Source organism: Panthera pardus, unplaced genomic scaffold (genome assembly GCF_024362965.1).
Source record: "Panthera pardus isolate Hobbes unplaced genomic scaffold, ASM2436296v1 HiC_scaffold_13, whole genome shotgun sequence".
Taxonomy (NCBI): Eukaryota; Metazoa; Chordata; class Mammalia; order Carnivora; family Felidae; genus Panthera; species Panthera pardus.
The window spans coordinates 125,963,321-125,985,760 of NW_026526688.1; the positions used below are offsets into that span (position 1 = coordinate 125,963,321).

The window sequence follows — 22,440 nt, forward strand, 5'->3', positions numbered from 1 at the left end:
AACCAATCCCTCAGAGATACAAACAATTATCAGGGAATACTATGAAAAATTATATGCCAGCAAATTGGACAACCTGGAAGAAATGGACAAATTTCTAAACACCCACACTCTTCCAAAACTCAATCAGGAGGAAATAGAAAGCTTGAACAGACCCATAACCAGCGAAGAAATTGAATCGGTTATCAAAAATCTCCCAACAAATAAGAGTCCAGGACCAGATGGCTTCCCAGGGGAGTTCTACCAGACATTTAAAGCAGAGATAATACCTATCCTTCTCAAGCTATTCCAAGAAATAGAAAGGGAAGGAAAACTTCCAGACTCATTCTATGAAGCCAGTATTACTTTGATTCCTAAACCAGACAGAGACCCAGTAAAAAAAGAGAACTACAGGCCAATATCCCTGATGAATATGGATGCAAAAATTCTTAATAAGATACTAGCAAATCGAATTCAACAGCATATAAAAAGAATTATTCACCATGATCAAGTGGGATTCATTCCTGGGATGCAGGGCTGGTTCAACATTCGCAAATCGATCAACGTGATACATCACATTAACAAAAAAAAAGAGAAGAACCATATGATCCTGTCAATCGATGCAGAAAAGGCCTTTGACAAAATCCAGCACCCTTTCTTAATAAAAACCCTTGAGAAAGTCGGGATAGAAGGAACATACTTAAAGATCATAAAGGCCATTTATGAAAAGCCCACAGCTAACATCATCCTCAATGGGGAAAAACTGAGAGCTTTTTCCCTGAGATCAGGAACACGACAGGGATGCCCACTGTCACCGCTGCTGTTTAATATAGTGCTGGAAGTTCTAGCATCAGCAACCAGACAACAAAAGGAAATCAAAGGCATCAAAATTGGCAAAGATGAAGTCAAGCTTTCGCTTTTTGCAGATGACATGATATTATACATGGAAAATCCGATAGACTCCACCAAAAGTCTGCTAGAACTGATACATGAATTCAGCAAAGTTGCAGGATACAAAATCAATGTGCAGAAATCAGTTGCATTCTTATACACTAACAATGAAGCAACAGAAAGACAAATGAAGAAACTGATCCCATTCACAATTGCACCAAGAAGCATAAAACACCTAGGAATAAATCTAACCAAAGATGTAAAAGATCTGTATGCTGAAAACTATAGAAAGCTTATGCAGGTAATTGAAGAAGATATAAAGAAATGGAAAGACATTCCCTGCTCATGGATTGGAAGAATAAATATTGTCAAAATGTCAATACTACCCAAAGCTATCTACACATTCAATGCAATCCCAATCAAAATTGCACCAGCATTCTTCTCGAAACTAGAACAAGCAATCCTAAAATTCATATGGAACCACAAAAGGCCCCGAATAGCCAAAGTAATTTTGAAGAAGAAGACCAAAGCAGGAGGCATCACAATCCCAGACTTTAGCCTCTACTACAAAGCTGTCATCATCAAGACAGCATGGTATTGGCATAAAAACAGACACATAGACCAATGGAATAGAATAGAAACCCCAGAACTAGACCCACAAACGTATGGCCAACTCATCTTTGACAAAGCAGGAAAGAACATCCAATGGAAAAAAGACAGTCTCTTTAACAAATGGTGCTGGGAGAACTGGACAGCAACATGCAGAAGGTTGAAACTAGACCACTTTCTCACACCATTCACAAAAATAAACTCAAAATGGATAAAGGACCTGAATGTGAGACAGGAAACCATCAAAACCTTAGAGGAGAAAGCAGGAAAAGACCTCTCTGACCTCAGCCGTAGCAATCTCTTACTCGGCACATCCCCAAAGGCAAGGGAATTAAAAGCAAAAGTGAATTACTGGGACCTTATGAAGATAAAAAGCTTCTGCACAGCAAAGGAAACAACCAACAAAACTAAAAGGCAACCAACGGAATGGGAAAAGATATTTGCAAATGACACATCGGACAAAGGGCTAGTATCCAAAATCTATAAAGAGCTCATCAAACTCCACACCCGAAAAACAAATAACCCAGTGAAGAAATGGGCAGAAAACATGAATAGACACTTCTCTAAAGAAGACATCCGGATGGCCAACAGGCACATGAAAAGATGTTCAACGTCGCTCCTTATCAGGGAAATACAAATCAAAACCACACTCAGATACCACCTCACGCCAGTCAGAGTGGCCAAAATGAACAAATCAGGAGACTATAGATGCTGGAGAGGATGTGGAGAAACAGGAACCCTCTTGCACTGTTGGTGGGAATGCAAATTGGTGCAGCCGCTCTGGAAAGCAGTGTGGAGGTTCCTCAGAAAATTAAAAATAGACCTACCCTATGACCCAGCAATAGCACTGCTAGGAATTTATCCAAGGGATACAGGAGTACTGATGCATAGGGGCACCTGTACCCCAATGTTTATAGCGGCACTTTCAACAATAGCCAAATTATGGAAAGAGCCTAAATGTCCATCAACTGATGAATGGATAAAGAAATTGTGGTTTATATACACAATGGAATACTACGTGGCAATGAGAAAAAATGAAATATGGCCTTTTGTAGCAACATGGATGGAACTGGAGAGTGTGATGCTAAGTGAAATAAGCCATACAGAGAAAGACAGATACCATATGATTTCACTCTTATGTGGATCCTGAGAAACATAACAGAAACCCATGGGGGAGGGGAAGGAAAAAAAAAAAAAAAAAGAGGTTAGAGTGGGAGAGAGCCAAAGGATTAGAGACTGTTAAAAACTGAGAACAAACTGAGGGTTGATGGGGGGTGGGAGGGAGGGCAGGGTGGGAGGGAGGGCAGGGTGGGTGATGGGTATTGAGGAGGGCACCTTTTGGGATGAGCACTGGGTGTTGTATGGAAACCAATTTGACAGTAAATTTCATATATTAAAAAAAAAAAAAAAAAAGAAAGGGAAAAAAAAAATTAAAAATAATAATAATAATAAATGTTAATATAATTAATAAATAAATAAATAAGGACAAAAAAAAAAAAAAAAGAAAGATGACAAATTGCTTGGCTTGCACTTGATAATGCTAAAACTATAAGGGAAAAGTGCATACCAGTTCCCAGGCTGCGAGCCAGTAAAGCAGTGATATGCTGCGCATTTCAGGAAGATCTGAGGGACCTGATAAGCACTTATGTCCTGAGTATTCACTCCTCTTTCTCTGTTTTATCTCCTTTGTCACAGAAAATGAGGCAATAACTAATTCCACAATATTAATGAAAATACATTCAACTACATGACTTACCTTTTGAAAGACCTACTAATCTAGACTTTAGGTAAACTATGCATAGTAGTTACGTAGAGATTTGAAGCAGGATACTACCTGAAACAGCAATCCTAAGGAGTATTTAAGTGCTAAAATTATGACAGTAGTATCCATGGAACTAACAGGGCCTCTACACAGAGAATTTTAAATATTTATATGCCCAAAAGATTGCTGCCATTTTCTTTTGGGCAGAACAACAAAGTTCAAAGTACAGTAATGAAAGTTATCACTGGGCTTACTGGCAATCAATACCAATTAAAAGCTACATTTTAAAAATGCATATCAGGTGTTACTGGAAAATGCATCCATCTGAATAGCAGCTATTGAAAAAAAGCTTATCAAAAAGGGTAAATAATGTATAAAAAGTCCCAAGTGAGTGATGAAAACCTTGTTCAGATGACAAGCCACATATCAGTTGGAAGCCAATGCTCAGACTTATTGGCACCAACAATGTTTTCTTAATTTCCTAAGTGTGCATAACATCACACCACCCAGTTGGCCTAGAGTACCCTTATTTATTGCTTTATTCTATGAAAGACTACTTCAACTTACTTATATTGCTGACAAATCCATTTTATAATTTTCATTAGCAGTTCTAATGGTTCTTATGCAATATTTCATATTTATTTATGCTTTCATTCAGCAAAACAGTTGCTGAGTACCTGTTATGGGTTTGGCACTATAGACACAATCCCTATTCTCAGAAAGGCTAGAAGCTGGTGACAGTAGAGAGAAGACTAGTGAACGGCAATGACCGTGATATAAACAAGCCAAGCACAGTAAACCTAACTCTTCCTGGAGACTGAGCTCAGGGAAGGCATCTAGAGGAAGAAATGATATCTGAATTCTTAAAAGAAATTAACCAGAACATACAGGAAGATTTCAAATATATGGCACTTTGGGATGACGGTAAGACCCAAGGTATGGCCATGGAGTGAAGGCCTCAAGTGGTGTAACTATTCCTGTCCTAATACCACTGACCTTCAGTCCTCAGTACTGGGGGCTGCTACATTGCTAGGTTTCCTTTTTCCTGCCTGGTGACATTTTCAACTCATTTCATCCTATGGCTTTATTCTAATTTTTAAAATGTGACCCCATGTTTTGAGGTTTTTAAGAGAAAAAAAGATATAATTTTGTATATTCCCATAAGAATTTTTCTATCGGCATTTTCAGCCATTTATTAAAAAAATATTTATGGAGCAATAATAATTATTGAGCTATATGACAGGCTTGGCTTTAGGTGCTAGGAATATGATGGTGAAGCAGGTATGCCACACATGCCCTTATAGACTTTACATTCTAGTGGCGGGGGGGCGGGGGGACCTAACAAACAAATATGGTATCATCTCATAAGAAAAAAAAGGCAATAATAAAAGTGAAACAAAATAATGTGATTAATACTGGGGGGAAAAAAGTTTAGGCAAGGGGGACTAAGAAAAGCCTTGCCTGAAGCAGAATCCTTTGAGCTGAAGCCTTAATGATGAGAAGGAGACAGCCTAGAAAGATCTGAAGGAAGAGTATTCCAGGCAGAAGGAATTGCTAATGAAAAGATACTTGAATAAAAAGAATCCTTGGTATTCAACTGACCAAAAAAAAAAAAAAAAAAAAAAGCCCAATAATTAGACAATGACTGGATGATGTAGTGTTTCAGATCAGTGGTTCCTAAACTGTGCTGCACACTGGAATTATCTGAGATGCTTTTAAAAATCCAGATATCCTGCAATATCCCAGACCAATTAAACCAGAATCACTGGAGTAGAAGCCAGAGATCAGTATTCTTTAAAACTCTCCATGTGATTCTGATATGCAGTCCCAGTGGAGAAGCACTAATTTAGGCCATGGTGAAGAATTTAAATTTTAGTCTAATTACATAAACAGCTACTGAAAGATTAAAATTTCAACTGAAATTTGTCATGTACCTAGACTGTTTCATTTCAACCTGGATATTTCGTTAAAAGGAGCAATACACCTTAGACATGTTAGTTCCTGAAGCAAATTCTTTTGAACAACAAAAATGAAGGCAATTATTGAAACACTTCCCTTTAAAAATGTGGGGCACCTGGATGGCTCAGTCAGTTGGGTATCTAAGTTTGGCTCAGGTCATGATCTCCTGGCTCACGAGTTCAAGCCCTGCGTCGGGCTCTGTGCTGACAGCTCAGAGCCTGGAGCCTGCTTTGGATTCCCCCCACCCCCCCGCCTCTTCTTCACTCATTTTCCCTCTCTCCCTCTTTCAAAAATAAGTAAACATTAAAAAATGTTAAAAAGTAAAAATTAAATAAAAATTAAATTTAGCTGAAAATTAGTTATTTTGGAAATGCCTACTGTATTCATTTTATGCACCTCCCTGTAAATTCTAGAATATATTTGCTTATATTTTGTGAATGACTTATCTCTTGTGAGGAAAACAAATACACAAACCTTTGAAACAGTATCTGAATTTTGCTGACATTATTCTTTTTGATGAGCTGTAAGACTGACCATGGGATTCCTCTAGTGTGGGTCACATGAGCACATGATCCACTCTGCTGTAAATGGTACAGCATTTTGTGGCACGTAATTCTGTAAGATTTCACCTACTAGAGCTGAGTTAAGAAATAATCTTTAAGGAGAAATGCGGTTGATTCACCAGCACTGCTGCGACCTGAGAAACTCATCACATTAAAATGTTTAGATACATTTATCAGATATAGATGACATTTCTATTGTTCAAATAAACACACCCGAATACCTTTTGTTGTACTGCACTGAGTAGAAAATAAAGCCCCTAATGGTAGTAAAACGTTTCATTTCCCAACTCTTGTGGTCAATTTAAATTCTTATTTTTTTTAACAATAACTGTGCCTAAATTAAGGAACCTAAATTAAACTGTAAGAAAAGCAAAAGCGAGGAAGTCCCGGTCACATTCCAGGAGAGCAAACCAAGCAGCTAAAAACTGATTGAACTATCATGTGGTGCTACAGTCCTAAGATTTCCACTGATACAGCATCTTCTCCAGTTTCAATTAACATATTAATATAGGCTAACCAGCTGAAGGAGTTCTACTTAAAAATCCAACCACTCCACAGAAGGTAAACTTAGGATATTCCTTTACTTATCTACCCAAAACAAAACTTCATCAGAATTGTGTAAGTAGGGGCGCCTGGGTGGCTCAGTCAGTTAAGCGGCCGACTTCGGCTCAGGTCATGATCTTGCGGTCTGTGAGTTCAAGCCCCGTGTCGGGCTCTGTGCTGACAGCCCAGAGCCTGGAGCCTGTTTCAGATTCTGTGTCTCCCTCTCTCTGACCCTCCCCCATTCATGCTCTGTCTCTCTCTGTCTCAAAAATAAAATAAATGTTAAAAAAAAAAAAATTAAAAAAAAAAAAGAATTGCATAAGTAAAAAAAAAAAGTGCATATGTAAATATTATACTACCCCCAATTTTCCTCTAAAGGACAAATTTTCTACACAGTCTACTTGTCCTGGAATTCACAGAATGTAAGTAAAAAGGGTTGACAACTTCTACTAAAACTTTTCTTCGGAAAGCTCTATCTGATAAAGCCAGCCAAGGTAATCTCTCTATCTCAGAACAGCCTTTGCATTCTTTCTGTCCCTTTATGAAAACCCACAGCAATCCCAACTTGCATTACATACTTGTTTCCCTTTTCTTGTAGACAGTATCTGAACTGAAATCAGGAGCTATATTTTATGCATTTTTGCATATTCACACAACCTTTGTGGGGTTAAGCAAACATCTAATTAAGGAATGAATAATGAAAACTTATCAACCTCCCAAGGCTGAAGATAAGACAGAACAGCTCAGTGCTGGTATGACCTTCTGCAAATATACATCGCCACTTCCAAGCCCTGACTACCATTCTCTCCCTCCTTGGTAAACTAAAAGAGAAGTAAAAAAAAAAATACATGAAAATGTGAAATGAGAGGCGCCCTTATGTTCCAAACAAGAAGGGTGGATCAATGAGAAAGAGGATTTGATGATTAAAGACTGCAGACTCAAATGAAAAATAAAATAGAACCATAAATCCATTCAATCACTTGTTCCTTCCGCAAACAATTTTGAATACCTAAAATATTCCAGGCACCTATAACATACAAAAGTAAATGAAACGCAACTCATGCCTCCAGGTAGCACACAGTTAAATGCTATAATGCACAGTAATAAAAGCAACGCAAGAGCTATGCCTAAGTGATACAGAGATACAAGTACCTCATTCAATGGTACTGATGGTAGTGGAACTAAGGTTTGTTTGTTTGTTTTTTACAACGTTTATTCATTTATTTTTGAGAGAGAAAGAGAGTGTGAGTGGAGAGGGACAGAGAGAGAGACACAGAATCTGAAGCAGGTTCCAAGCTCCGAGCTGTCAGCACAGAGCCCAACATGGGGCTCGAACCCACAAACCGTGAGATCATATCTGAGCCACAGTCAGATGCTTAACTGACTGAGCCACCCAGGCACCCTGATAGTGGAACTAAGTCTTAATAGGGTGAGTAGAAATTATTCTAGGATAAGAGGCAAAGGGGGATCCATTCCAGAAAGAGGCAGAACAAAGGCATAAAAAGCAAATAAATAAATAGGACATTTTAATTCCTTCATAAAGTGAACGACAAGTACAACTGTCATGAATAAACACGCTAAATAAACTGTTACTACCTTTCACAGCACAATTAAAATGCGAAGTCAACTGGGATAATCTGAAAATATTTTTATCAAAATCTGGCATTCCAATTACCTACTCACCTCATGTTACTTTTGTTACTTTATGATCCAGTTTTCCAATTATTTTATCATTTGCCACTTTTATAGGTTTGCCATGTACCTATGATGAAACTTCCTTTGTTCCAAAGACAGTTCAATAGTCTTAAAATCAGGTTATAATTAAATGAACAAGCCTACTGCCAATTTCACTAGGCTCCTTGCTGGAAATCAGACTGCATTGCAGAGAAATTTCCCTGAGGGCAAACTGTTGAGGCAAAATTATGACTATGACACGGACTAAGCAACCCTATGTTGCAACTTATTATATTATAGCTACACTTTGCAAATATTTTAAAAGATCATTCAAAGTATGGTTAATAAATCACTAAGTAACACTGCCTTCAATCTTGTGAAGACTGAATTTTCATCATCAGTGGGCCAGGCTGATGGCTAAAAAGTGATGTACTCTCCTACGTACAGTAATTGCAATCAACTGTGACGATCCATTCATTTTATATCACCTTTGACCCTTTTAAGAGGGCTGAATGGAGCCTGGTCCTCGATAGCCCTGTGAAGATACGGTCGTGTTTCACGTAGGCAGTGGTTTTCTGGTCGCTGGCTTTCACAGGCTGCTGCGTGCCTGGCTCTCCCACAAAAACCAGCTGGATAGTGTTGTTGCTGAAAGCAGAGGAGAAACCGAAGTGAAAAGATGCAGTGAACGGGGTCCAGCACAGGCAGACAAAATATCTGAAACTGTCGAAAAATTTTCCAAAGCGCACATGGCTCACTTATCTAGTGACACAGGACAAACTGAACTGCTGTGGCCAACAAGAAAGGAGACGCCAGCAGCTGCACACTCATCACCTTTAATGAAGCCTTCGCTCTTCACAGTTGTGAAACTCAACCATATGGTTCTTGATATTTGAAAAGATCCGTTTTAAGAATCACTGGGAAAATCTGTCAGTACTTATGCAGAGTTAGATTTTAGGAAGAGATGGGATTTCTCTTCACTTTTACAGAACATTTTTCCTCTTTTGCTACAAAAACACAAGGTTTCAATAGCTGGCCAGTTAAAACTATTACCATTCATAAATTCTGCATGTCTGAGAACTTGATATACCCTAAAACATGTACCACCCACAATCATAAGTTTGGCCTAGCCAAGAGAAAAACACCAAATTTAGAATCCCATTACATGCTATCACTGGAAATTCACTGAATGTTTAATTAGTAAAACTAGAAGATGAACCCGAGGATGTTCAGCTCAAGTGTTTTTGTTCTTTTTTTTTTTTAACACAAAAGGTTTTATCTTCATCTCTAACAACATCTATTTCCACATTCTATAACTTTAGAATTCACCTCTAAAGGCTGGGTACAAAGGAGTGTGGTAGATTTTATTTTCCAAAAATGCCCACAACAGTATCGCCCACAGCAAATGCTCTTCTTACATCCATTTGAGAGGTGAAGTCTAAACTCTTTCTCCTTAACTCTGGATAAGCTTATGACTATGGTAAAAGTGAACCTCTGTGCTTCAAGGCCAGGGGATAACATGTGATTCAACTCCCCCCTTACTCCTAAGAACCTGTGTTCTTGAAGTCTTTAGTTGCCATTTTAGCAGTCTCACCATGCAGAGGACAGACACAGTGCCGTAAAAGAGAGACCCAAGTTCCCCATAGTGGGGAAATCAGAGAGGCCTCCAGACTAAGTGAGCACAGACGTGCATGGACAGCTCCTAGCTGCTTCAGTCCCCCTGCTGTTCCTGCTCCAGACCCCATCTGACTGCAAAGGCATGAAACACTCTGTGCCAGAACCACCTAGTGGAGCTCTGCCCAAATGCTGACACACACATACCAGGCAAGACAGGTAAGAACACTGTTCTTTGCTATTTTAAGTTGCTAAGTTATATAGTTATAAAGCTACAGTTTTGTCAAAACGCAACACATAACTGGAACACACTTTAATATCAGGTGTGAAGTGGGATAATAAAAAATTGGATAAACCCAGAGGTGCCTGGGTAGCTCAGTGGGTTGAGAGTCTGACTCTTGGTTTTGGTTCAGGTCCCGAACTCACGATTCTGTGAGTTTGAGGTCCACAGCACAGGGCCTGCCTGGGATTCTCTGTCTCCTTCTCTCTCTGCCCCTCCCCCACTCATTCTGTCTCTCTGTCTCAACAATATATAAACAAACATTTTAAAAATTTTAAATAAACCCAAACATATGGTATTGGTCTTTGGACCAGACCGTAGATGGAAGCTGAAGGAGACTATTAGTGGAAGACTAATAGTCCTCAAAGAGTTGGACTGTGAGAGTTCCAGAGAAATAAGTGTTTTGTTTTTGGAAGAGGCAGAAAAGGAGACTCTTGTTACATGGCTGCAGTACATTTAGCAATATTGCTGCCCACAGTGATGTGGAAAATAAAAAAAGCACCTAATGATATCCAAAGATCTGGCTAAGGAGATTTTCAAGCAGAATAGTGAAAGAAACACCTGCCTTCCTTTTGCTACTTAGCATGAGATGTACAGAGATGTACAGAGAATGGTGAGTTAAAAATTTTTTTGCTTTTCAGCAAAATTTGGAGGGTCTATAAAGAGACAGGATTTGCTGGGTTTCCAAAACAAAACTGTTTTTCATTCCCTATCACTTCAGAGAGCAAAAGAGTCTCAAAGTAATGGCAAGGCTCAAGGAAAAGCAAAATGCAGGTGTAGTCAGAAAGATCTGGTCCACAAATAAAGGTAAGTGTGTGATTAAAAGTACTCTTTATTAACACCTCAGGAATATTAAGGTGGTGCCTTATAAGTCCTGTAAGACAGAAAAAAAGGCCTTATAAGGATCTTCTAGGCATATGTAGCCAACTTTCTTTGATGAACAACTGGACACAGGGAATCTTAAGGGTGTTTATCCAACTGCAGCCTGATAGGGAAGCCCTGAAAAAGGAGAGATTATATGCAAAATTTTACGGGTGTGGCTTTTGCTAACAGTGGATTACTTTTTTTTAAGATTTTATTTAAATTACAGTTAATTAACATATAGTGTAATATTAGTTTCAGGAGTAGAATTTTGTGATTCTTCACTGACATACAACACCCAGTGCTCATCACAAGTGCCCTCCTTAATACCCATCTAGCCCATCCCCCCCCACTCACTTCCCCTCCAGAAATCCCCATTTTGTTCTCCATAGTTAAGAAGAAGCTGTTTTATGGTTTCCCTCTCTTTTTCCCATGTTCATCAGTTTCATTTCTTAAATTTCACATATGAGTGAAATCATATAGTATTTGTCTTTCTGACTTATTTCACTTAGCGTAATATACTCTAGCTCCATCCACGTCATTGCAAATGGCAAGATTTCATTCTTTTATGGCTGGATATTATTCCACTGTATGTATGTACTACTTCTTTATCCACTTACAAGTCAATGGACATTTGGGCTCTTTCCATAATTTGGCTATTGTCGGATGTGCAGGGGTGCAGGGGCTCCTGGGTGGCTCAGTCGGTTAAGCATCCAACTCTGGACTTCAGTTCAGGTCATGAGCTCATGGTTTGTGAGCTCATGGTCTGCACCATCAGAGCCTGCTTGGGATTCTTTGTCCCAGAGCCTGCTTGGGATTCTTTGTCTCCCACTCTCTGCCCCTCCCCTGCTTGTTCGTTCTCTCTCTCTCTCTCTCTCTCTCTCTCTCTCTCTCTCAAAATCAATAAATGTTAAATACATACATACATACATACATACATACATACATACATACATACACCGGGATGAATGTGTCCCTTTGGATCAGTATTTTTGTGTCCTTTGGGTAAATACCTAGTAGTGCAATTGCTGGATCATAGGGTAGTTCTATTTTTAACTTTTTGAGGAACCTCCATACTGTTTTCCAGAGTGGCTGCACCAGTTTACATTCCCACCAACAGTGTAAGAGCATTCCCCCTTCTCCTCATCCTCACCGACAGTTGTTATTTCCTGTGTTGTTAACTTTGGCCATTCTGACAGGTGTGAGGTACTATCTCCTCATGGTTTCAATTTGTACTTCTCTGATGATCAGTGATGTTGAGCATCTTTTCATGTGTCAGCTGGCCATCTGTATGTCTTCAGAAAAATGTCTATTCATGTCTTCTGCCCATTTCTTAAATAGATTATTTGGTTTTGGGGTGTTGAGTTTGATACATTTTTTATAGATTTGGGATACTAACTCTTTATCAGATTCTGTCATTTGGAAATATCTTCTCCCATTCTGTAGACTGCCTTTTAGTTTTGTTGATTGTTTCCTTCACTGTGCAGAAGCTTTTACCTTGATGAAGTCTCCATACTTCAGTTTTGCTTTTGTCTCCCTTGCCTCTGGAGGCATATCTAATAAGACACTGCTATGGCTGACATCAAAGAGGTTGCTGCCTGTGTTCTCCTCCAGGATTTTGATGGTTTACTGTCTCACATTTAGATCTTTCATCTATTTTGAATTTGTTTTTGTGTATGGTGTAAAAAAGTGGCCCAGTTTCATTCTTTTGCATGTTTCTGTCCAGTTTTCCCAACACCATGATTTGAAAAGACTGTCTTTTTTCCACTGGATTATCTTTTCTGCTTTCTTGAAGTTGACCGTATAGTTGTGAGTTCATTTCTGGGTTTTCTATTCTGTTCCACTGTCATATTGTGCTAATGCCATATTGTCTTGATCATGACAGCTTTGTAATATAACTTGGAGTCTGGAATTGTGATGCCTCCTGCTTTGCTTTTCTTTTTCAAGACTGCTTTGGCTATTTAGAGTCTTCTGTGGTTCTATACACATTTTAGGATTGTTTGTTCTAGCTCTGTAAAATATGCTGGTATTATTTTGATAGGGATTGCATTAAATGTGCAGACTGCCTTCAGTAATATAGACATTTTAACAATATTTGTTCTTCGAATCCATGAGCCATGGGATGTTTTTCCATTTCTTTGTGTCATATTCAATTTATTTCATAAGTTCTATAGCTTTCAGCATACAGATCTTTTACATCTTTGGTTACTTTTAATACTAAGTATCTTATGGCTTTGATGGAATTGAAAATGGGATCAATTCCTTAATTTCTCTTTCTGCTGCTTCATAATTGGTATATAGAAATGCGACAGATTCCTGTACAATTATTTTGTATCCTGAAACTTTACTGATTCCACATATCACCTTGAGCAATTTTCGGGGGAGTCTTTTGGGTTTCCACATAGAGTATCATGTCTTCTGAGAATATTGAAAGTTCAACTTCGAGGAGCACCTAGGTGGCTCAGTTGGTTGAGCACCCAACTTCACCTCAGGTCATGATCTCACAGTTCATGAGTTCAATCCCTGGGCTGGGCTCTGGGCTGACAGCTCAGAGCCTGAAGCCTGGCTCAGATTCTGTCTCCCTCTCTGCCCCTCTCTCACTCATGCTTTGTCTCTCTCTCTCACTCAAAAAATGAATAAACTTAAAAATATTTTTTTATAAAGATGTTCAACTTCTTTGCTGATTTGGATGTCTTTTATTTCTTTTTGTTGTCTGATTTTCTGAGGTTAGGATTTCTAGTTCTATGTTAAAAAACAATGGTAAGAGTAGATATCCCTGACTTGTTCCTGACCATAGTGGAAAAGCTCACAGTTTTTCCCCACTGAGGATTATATTAGCTGGGGGTCTTTCATATATGGTCTTTCTGAGGTTAGGTTCCCTCTATCCCTACTTTGTTAAAGGTTTTTATCAAGAATGGGTGCTGTCCTTTGTCAAATGCTTTTTCTGCATCTATTGAGAGGATAATATCATATGATTCTTATCATTTCTTTTCTTAATGTAGTTAGATGCTGACTGAACTGTGAATATTGAACCACCCTTGCAGCCCAGGAATAAATCTCACTTGATCATGTGGTAAATAATTCTTTCAATGTACTCTTGGATTTGATTTGCTAGTACCTACCTGAGAATATCTGCACCCATATTCATCAGAAATATTGGCCTGTAATTGTCCTTTGTAGTGCAGTCTTTGTCTGGTTTTGAAATCAAGGTTATGCTGGCCTCAGAGAATGAATTTGGAAGTTTTTCATTCCATTTCTATTCTTTGAAACAGTTTGAGAGAAACAGGTATTAACTCTTCTCTAAATGTTTGGTAGATTTCTCCCAGGAAGGCATCTGGGCTAAGACCTTTGTTTGTTGGGAGATTTTTGATAACTGATTCAATTCCTTTGCTGGTTATTGGTCTGTTCAAATTTTCTGTTCCTTCCTGATTCACTTTTAGTAGTTTATATGTTTCTAGGCATTTACCCATTTCTTCCAGATTGCCCAATTTGTTGGCATATAATTTTTTATAATACTCTCTTAGAATTGTTTATATTTCTGTGGTGTTGGTTGGATCTCTCCTCTCTCATTCATGATTTTATTTATTTGGGTCCTTTCTCCTTCCTTTTTGGTAAGTTTGGTTATCAATTGTATTAATTCTTTCAAAGAACCAACTCATTGTGGGAGAGAGCCAAAGCATTAGAGACTGTTAAAAACTGAGAACAAACTGAGGGTTGATGGGGGGTGGGAGGGAGGGCAGGGTGGGTGATGGGTATTGAGGAGGGCACCTTTTGGGATGAGCACTGGGTGTTGTATGGAAACCAATTTGACAGTAAATTTCATATATTAAAAAAATAAAAAAAAATAAAAATAAAAATAAAAATAAAAATAAAAAACAAAGAACCAACTCATTGATCTGTCCCACTGTGGGATTTTGTTTGTTTATATATCATTTATTTCTGCTCTAATCTTTGTTTTTAATTTTTTTAATGTTTATTTATTTTTGAGAGGGAGAGAGAGAGAGTGCACATGCAGGTGAGCAGCAGAGAGAGAGGGAGATAGAGAATCTAAAGCAGGTTCTGCACTGTCAGTGCAAAGCCTGATGTGAGGCTCAAACCCACGAACTATGAGGTCATGACCTAAGCTGAAGTCGGATGCTCAACCAAGTCACCCAAGTGCCCCTGCTCTAATCTTTATTATTTTTCTTCTGCTGCTGGCTTTAATTTTCATTTGCTCTTCTTTTTCTAGCTCCTTTAGGTGTAAGGTTAGGTTTTGAATTCGTGATTTTTCTTGCTTCTAGAAGTACGCTTGTATTGCTATATACTTCCCTCTTATGACTGCTTTGGCTGCATCCCAAAGGTTTTGGACACGTGTTTTCATTACGATTTGTTCCATGTATTTTTTAACTTCTTCTTTAATTTCCTGGTTTGCCTTTTCATTTTTTAGTAGGATATTCTTTAAACTCCATGTATTTATGGCCTTTCCAAATTTTTTTCTTGTGGTTGACTTCAAGTTTTATAGTGTTGTGGTCAGAAAATCAGCATGGTATGATCTCAATCTTTTTGTACTCACTGAGGCCTGACTTATGGCCCAGTATGTGACCTATTCTGGAGATTGTGCTATGTGAACTCGAAAAGAACGTGTATTCTGCTGCTTTAGGATGAAATGTTCTGAATATATCTATTAACTCCATCTGGTCTAGTGTGTCATTCAAAGCCAATGTTTCCTTGTTAATTTTCTGAGTAGATAATCTGTCTATTGCTGTAAGTGGGGTGTTAGAGCCCCCTACTATTATGGTACTATTATCAATGAATTTCTTTATGTTTGTTATGAATTGATTTATATATTTGAATGCTCTCAAGTTTGGGGCAGAAATATTTACAACTGTTAGATCTTGTTATTATGATGTAACACCCTTCTTCATCTCTTGTTACAATCTTTGGTTTAAAATCTAGTTTGTCTAATATAAGTATGGCCACTCTGGCTTTCTTTTGACATCCATTAGCATTATAGATGGTTCTCCATTCCTTCACTTCCCATCTGCAGGTGTCTTTAGGTCTAAAATGAGTCTCTTATGGGTAGTATACAGATGGGTCTTGTTTTCTTTTGTTTTTTCCCATTCTGATAGCCTATGTCTTTTGATTGGAGCATTGAGCCCATTTGCATTCAGAATGATTACTAACAGATATGAATTTAGTGCCATTGTGTTACCTGTTATTTAATTGTTTCTGGAGATTTTCTCTGTTTCTTTCTTGTCTTTGTTGCTTTTGTCTTTCCCACTTAAAAAGTCCCATTTAACATTTCTTGCAGGGCTGTTTTAGTGGTCATGAACCTGCAAGCTTTTGTTTGTCTATGAAAATCTTTATCTCCCCTTTTATTCTGAATGACAGCCTTTATGGATAGAATACTCTATCCAGAGTATTCTGCATATTTTTCCTATTTAGCATGTTGAATATATCATGCCACTCCCTTCTGTCCTGTCAAGTCTCTGTGGCAATATCTGCTGCTAACTTTGCCCTTGTAAGTTAGGGATTTCTTTTTTCTTTCTCCTATTAGTATTTTTTCTTTATCTATATATTTTGTAAATTTAACTATGGTATGTTTTGGTGTTGGCCTGCTTTTGTTGATTTTGATCAACAAGTTGATCAAGTTCTCTGTGCCTCCTAGATTTGGATTTTTTTTTCCTTCCCTAGACTAGGGAAGTTTTCAGCTATAATTTGCTCAATTAAACTTTCTGCCCCTTTTCCCCTCTCCTTCTGGTGACTCCTATGATATGAATGCTATTATGCTTTATGGAGTTGCCGGGTTCTCCAAGTCTACATTCATGATCCAATATTTTTATTTCCCTCTTCTTTCAGCTTCATTATTTTCCATAATTTTAGCTTCTATATAACTTATTCATTCCTTCACTTCTTCCATCCTTGTGCCCATTACCTCCAGTCAGTTTTATATCTCAGTTATAACATTTTTTTAAATTTCAGCCTGACTGGTTTTTAGGTCTTTTATCTCCATGGTAAGGGACTCCCTGGGGTCTTCTATGTTTTTCTCAAGGGCCAGCTACTATACTAATGATTGTTGCTTTAAATTCTTGATCAAGCACATTACTTATACCTGTTTCAATGAGATCCCTGGCCATGACCTTTCCTTGTTCTTCCTTTTGAGATGAATTCCTCTAATTTGGCAGTTTGTCTACATCTCTGTCTTCTTCTGTGTGTTAGAAAAGCCTGCTATGTTTCCTGATCCTGAGAGTAATGGCTTTATAAACAAGAGGTCATACACTGTTCAGGGCCTGGCACTTTGGGAAGTGTCTCTGGTGTATGCTCTGTGCACTCTGCTACTGTGTTTTGGATGCTCCTTCCTCCTCAGGTCAGTCCTCTGAAGAGTTTCCCCCTGTCTGCAGTGGGGAGTGTTTTGACCCTGTCCAGGGTATGGTGAGTTTTGACTAGGTGTGCTCTGCTCTTGTTAAGAGAGAACTGATGATGCTGGAGCACCTGGGTGGCTCAGTCAGTTAAGCATCCAACTCTTGACTTCAGCTCAGGTCATGATCTCACGGTTTGTGAGTTCAAGCCCCACATCAGGTTTCATGTTGACAGTGTGGAACTTGCTTGGGATTCTCTCTCTCTTCCCCCTTTTCTCTGCCCCTCCCCTGCTCTCTGTCTCTCAAAGTAAATAAACAAACTTCAAAAAAAATAAAAAAGAGATGTATACTATTTCCACTAGAACCGAAGCTTTGCAGACTCTATGCTCAGTAGATGTGGTGTATGTGGTGGGGGAGGGGGGTACTGGTCGTCTGGGGACAGGCCCACTGCTCTAGTTCTCAGGTACACTTGCCTGGGAAAAGCAGCACCTGCAGAGCTCAAGGGGGGCGGGGCTCGGTGTAAGCAGTTTACATCGCCACTGTTGGCACTGTGTTGCTTACTGAGGTTAGTTTATGCTGAGGGGTCGGGGAGAGAAACGGTGCCTGCCAGCTCCTTTGTCTCTGGAAAGGCAATGCCACTTTTCAGATGTGCTCCAAGAAGGGGAACCAGCTCTTTCTGTGCAGCCCAGGATCTTCTGCCCCTTGGCTACCTTCCCTCTTCCTCCATAGCGGCGCTGCAGCACCCACCAGGCTCCACACCTGCCACATCATGGACCTCTAAAACTCCAGTATTTGAGCCCTTTGGTTGTAAAAACTCACGAAAATCAACGTCTCTCACTTTCCCAGTCAACAGCTTTGGGGAAGTGTCTTCCCTGTATGATTCCCTGTGTACTCTCTCTCCTCTCTTAATGACCAGGGCTCCCTCCCCTGAGTGGCACTCGCAATCTACTTCCCTGCAAATAACATCTCTGCACCTCTTACCTTCCACAAGGTGACCTCTTCTCTCCCTGTAATTGTGCAGTTTGTTCTGTCAGTCCTCAGATCGATTTATTGGGTATTCAGGATGACTGGATATTTATCTAGGTGAGTTGGACAGATCAGGCAAGCCTACTACTCCACCATCTTAGCTCCTCTAACAGAATGGATTATAAACTGATACATAAGAAAACCTAAAGATTTTTAAGAATTATATCAGCTAGAGCTAAAATGTTACATGGGTTTCAGGTACACAGCACAGTGATTCTCTAAGCTTATACATTATGCTACATTCATCACAAGGTAGCTACCATCTGCCTCCATACCACACAACATCATTACAACACCATTGACTATATTCCCTATGCTGTGTCTTTCATCCCGTGACTTATTCATCCCGTAACTGGAAGTCTGTACCTCCCACTCCCCTTCACCCATCCTGCTCACTCCCCTCGCTTCTGGCAACCGTTGGCGTGTTCTCTGGCAGTACTCTCTTGAAGCATTCAGCCACCATGATAGCAGTGTAACTGCCTTGAAGCTACCATGCTGTGAAGAAGCCTGAATTAGCCTATGTGGACAGACCACACAGACAGGCCCTTAAAAGCACATGAAAAGAAGGAGATGCTGGACTAGCCCCCAGGTGCTCCAGCTGCCCCCTGTCCCAACTCCAGTCCTTATCTGACTGCAAATGCATGAAAAGAGCCTGAGCCAGGAGCAAAGAACCATACCATATACAAATTCCTGACCCACAAAAACTGTGATGGATAATAGTTGTAGTTTTAAGCCACAATGGATGGGAATGATTATATGGCTAAAGGTAATAATAATGAAAACCACAAATTATTGTGTCTTATTTTGGTCATATATGGGTAGTGTCATTACAGTTGCTAAAAACAGGAATAGATACTTTGAATAAAACAAAGACTTTTTATAGACATTGTCAATCTTTAGGTGAAATCATTAAACAAAACTGAAGAGGTGAGATATAACCTCAAGGTATTAAATAAACAAAGGCAAATTAAAAGATGCACATATTCAGTAATCAAACTACCCAAGTCTCTAACAAAGACTTGAATCTCAGAGAACCCTTGAGGATGATTCTGGACAACAGTAGCTCTGCACTTTTTCACAACAAAGCAATATTCTGGGTCCTATCTGCAATGTTGGCCAAGGACATATTTGACTCCTAACCTGGCTGTTTGCCAGAGCCCACATACTAAGGAGACCCTGGAGCCTGCAGTACCCCAACACCCTTTATAACACCTTAAAGAGCAATCTGGAAGCTTTCTCCCTGTGTAGTCTGCTGGCTTTTCAGAGTCAGTGAAGTATTTTTTGATATATATGGGATCTCTATGAACGAGAGAACAACTGAGAAAACAATGCACCAAACTCTAAAATATTTGTCCCAAACTGTTTGTAGTTCATTTATCTTAGCTCCTCTATCAATAGGTAAAAATAAATGCATATTTGGGGAAGCAGGAGGTAGAGGAAGAAGGCAATTGTCTGCAGTTTTATAAATTAGCAAGTGTTTGCTAAGTGCTTAGTGTGTTCCCTGCCTATGCTAGGAGATTTGGGGACATACAAAAGTATAAACCACAAATCCTATTCTGAAGAAAGTTTTAATGCAGCTGGGAATACTGATCTCATTAGGGAAGGAAGGAAGGGAAGGAGGGAAGGAAGGAAGGGAAGGAAGGAGGGAAGGAAGGAAGGGAAGGAAGGAGGGAAGGAAGGAAGGGAAGGAAGGAAGGGAAGGAAGGAAGGGAGGGAGGGAGGGAGGGAGGAAGGAAGGAAGGAAGGAAGGAAGGAAGGAAGGGGAAAGAGAGAGAGATGAGGGAGTGAGGGAGGAAACAAAGAAAAGAATTTATAAAATAAAATAACAAAACACAAAACTGTGGTATAATATTAGACATAAGAGCCTAGCTTAGGCTTCAGAGAAGAGGTACAAAACAAAAGAGACACAGGAAAGATATGATATGAACATAAATGGAATCTGCAGTGGCAGATAATGGGTCTATCTGACTGCATCAGGGATTTGGGGGCAGAGTTGGAAAAGGGAGAAGGGATTCATGAGAAGACCAGAAAATAGGGAGCCCTGAATAATAATCTAAAAAAGGCTAGATAAAGTTGGTAAAAGCTGTTGAATAAAGATTCAAATGGAAAAAAATCATTCCACCTACAGAAACTGCATGCTAAGAATTTTTAGTAAATAAAATGAAGGATAAATATTAGAATAAGAATAGTTATCTTTTTAGAAATACAATGGAGGTACCTGGGTGGCTAAGTAGGTTAAGCGTCCTACTCTTGATTCAGTTCAGGTCATGATCTCATGGTTTGTGAGATTGAGTCTCACATCAGGCTCTGCACTAACAATGCAGAGCCTGCTTAGGATTCTCTTTCCCTTTCTCTCTGCCCCTCCCCAACTCATGCATGCTCTTTCAAATAAACATTAAAAGAAATAGAAATATAATGAAGTTTTAATAGCCCTAATATAGAGTACACACAACTTGATTAGAAAAACACTAAATAATAGGCAAAATCACACAGAGATAACTCATAGAAGAGAACCATAACCGTGAAAATAATTGAACTTCACTGGTGATAAAACAAATGAAATTTAAAACAACACTAAGAGTTTCCAGCTAAGTCAATCAGTATAAGTTTTGATAAAATTCAATAATGGCAAGGATGTGGAGAGAAAGGCACACTTGTACACCTATATCTCTAAATATGAATTAATACAAACATTCTGGAAAGCAACTTGGATATATGACTGCAGTTTAAAATGTCAATGCTTACTTTTTGGTAGGAATTTTTAGAAGTTGATCATAAGGAAAAGTCATAAATTCAAAGACTGAATTTAATTCAGTAAGTGAATTCTGAGTAATCTTGAAAGAGTAGTAATTATCAGTTATTACTGTAACACTGATATTTATTTAGCAGTTACTATGAACTGTGTCTTATGAAAATGCTTTTACTATACTACTTATAATATTTAAATACTTCAAGGTCAGCATGATCTCCATCTTCTAAATGGTAAAACTAAATAATGTAAAGTCACAAATCCAAAAATAATTATACCTAGAACTGAAATCTGCATATGTCTAACTCCAAAATTTGGCTCCCTCTACTATGTCTTTATACTAAAAAATAATTACATTTATTATTACAAAGAAACAAAAGAAACCTAAGTGACCAGTGATGTAACATCATGCATTATTGAAAGTATATTTTCAGGGGAGCCTATGTGGCTTAGTTGGTTGAGCATTCAACTTTGGCTCAGGTTGTGATATCATGGCTCATGAGTTTGAGCCCCACGTTGGGCTCTGTGCTAACAGCTCAGAGCCTGGAGCCTGCTTCAGATTCTGTGTCTCCCTCTCTCTCCATCCCTCCCCTGCTCACATTGTCTCTCTCAAAATAAATAAACACTTTTTAATAAAAAAAAAAGAAAGTATATTTTCAAACAAAATTTAGTAACTTGAGACATGCTCAAGGTACATTTGAATATTACCAAAAAGCTAAGTTAATGAAAACATTTATGCAATATACTTATTATGAACATGCATGTATGTGTAACTGTAGAATAAGTAATGGAACTGGAACCAATATGTTATTCGTGGTCATGTGAGGTGATGGATAATGAATAGATCTATTTTCTTCTTTTTATTGTCTACATTTCCCAAATATTCTTACAATGTGCAGATATTATTTTTCTATTCAAAAAGATCATAATAAAGTTACCTTTTTATTTTTTTATTTTTTTTAACGTTTATTTATTTTTGAGACAGAGAGAAACAGAGCACGAACAGGGGAGGGTCAGAGAGAGGGAGACACAGAATCTGAAACAGGCTCCAGGCTCTGAGCTGTCAGCACAGAGCCTGATGCGGGGCTCGAACTCACGGACTGTGAGATCATGACCTGAGCTGAAGTCAGAAGCTCAACTGACTGAGCCACCCAGACGCCTCTAAAGTTACCTTTTTAAAGAAAAAGTAAACAAGCAACTTATCTAAAGTCACAGCAAGAGGAGAAAAGATATTAAATACAAATTATATGTTTTAAGTGGACCTAATTCTACCCAAAATATGTTGTAAAGAGGACTCAAAGTTTCTTCAAAGACTTCACGCTATCCATAACTTACTGCAGGAGAAAAAAGGCAGAATTTTAAAGAGTTAATAGAACACTGTTCATACTATATTACATTTCACAGTGACAGTGTTCATTTGAATACTTCTTTTAATTTCTTAAATAATTCTGAGGATAAATTTATAATTAATGATCACCAAACTATCACTACAAATAAAATACACTGTCAAAGAAAATCAAATGATATTAAAATCATTTAGGAACCTTATTTTTTTTTAATTATTATTTTTAAATAAGAACATATTCTATGTCTTTTAT

The 22,440-nt window shown here is 38.5% G+C and overlaps 1 protein-coding gene across 4 annotated transcripts in view; it reads right to left on the reverse strand.

Moving 5' to 3' along the window:
* Positions 1-22,440, reverse strand: part of BMPR1B (bone morphogenetic protein receptor type 1B) — a 422,185-nt gene that overhangs the window by 179,104 nt on the left and 220,641 nt on the right. Inside the window, exon 2 of one of the 4 annotated variants that reach the window (XM_019463892.2) lies at positions 8,466-8,622. The exons of 2 other annotated variants lie outside the window; for them this stretch is intronic. The gene's annotated coding sequence lies outside the window, so the exon portion shown is untranslated. Of the gene's footprint in view, positions 1-7,986; positions 8,177-8,465; positions 8,623-22,440 lie in introns of those variants that run through there. One more of the 4 variants, XM_019463901.2, reaches the window with a different exon arrangement.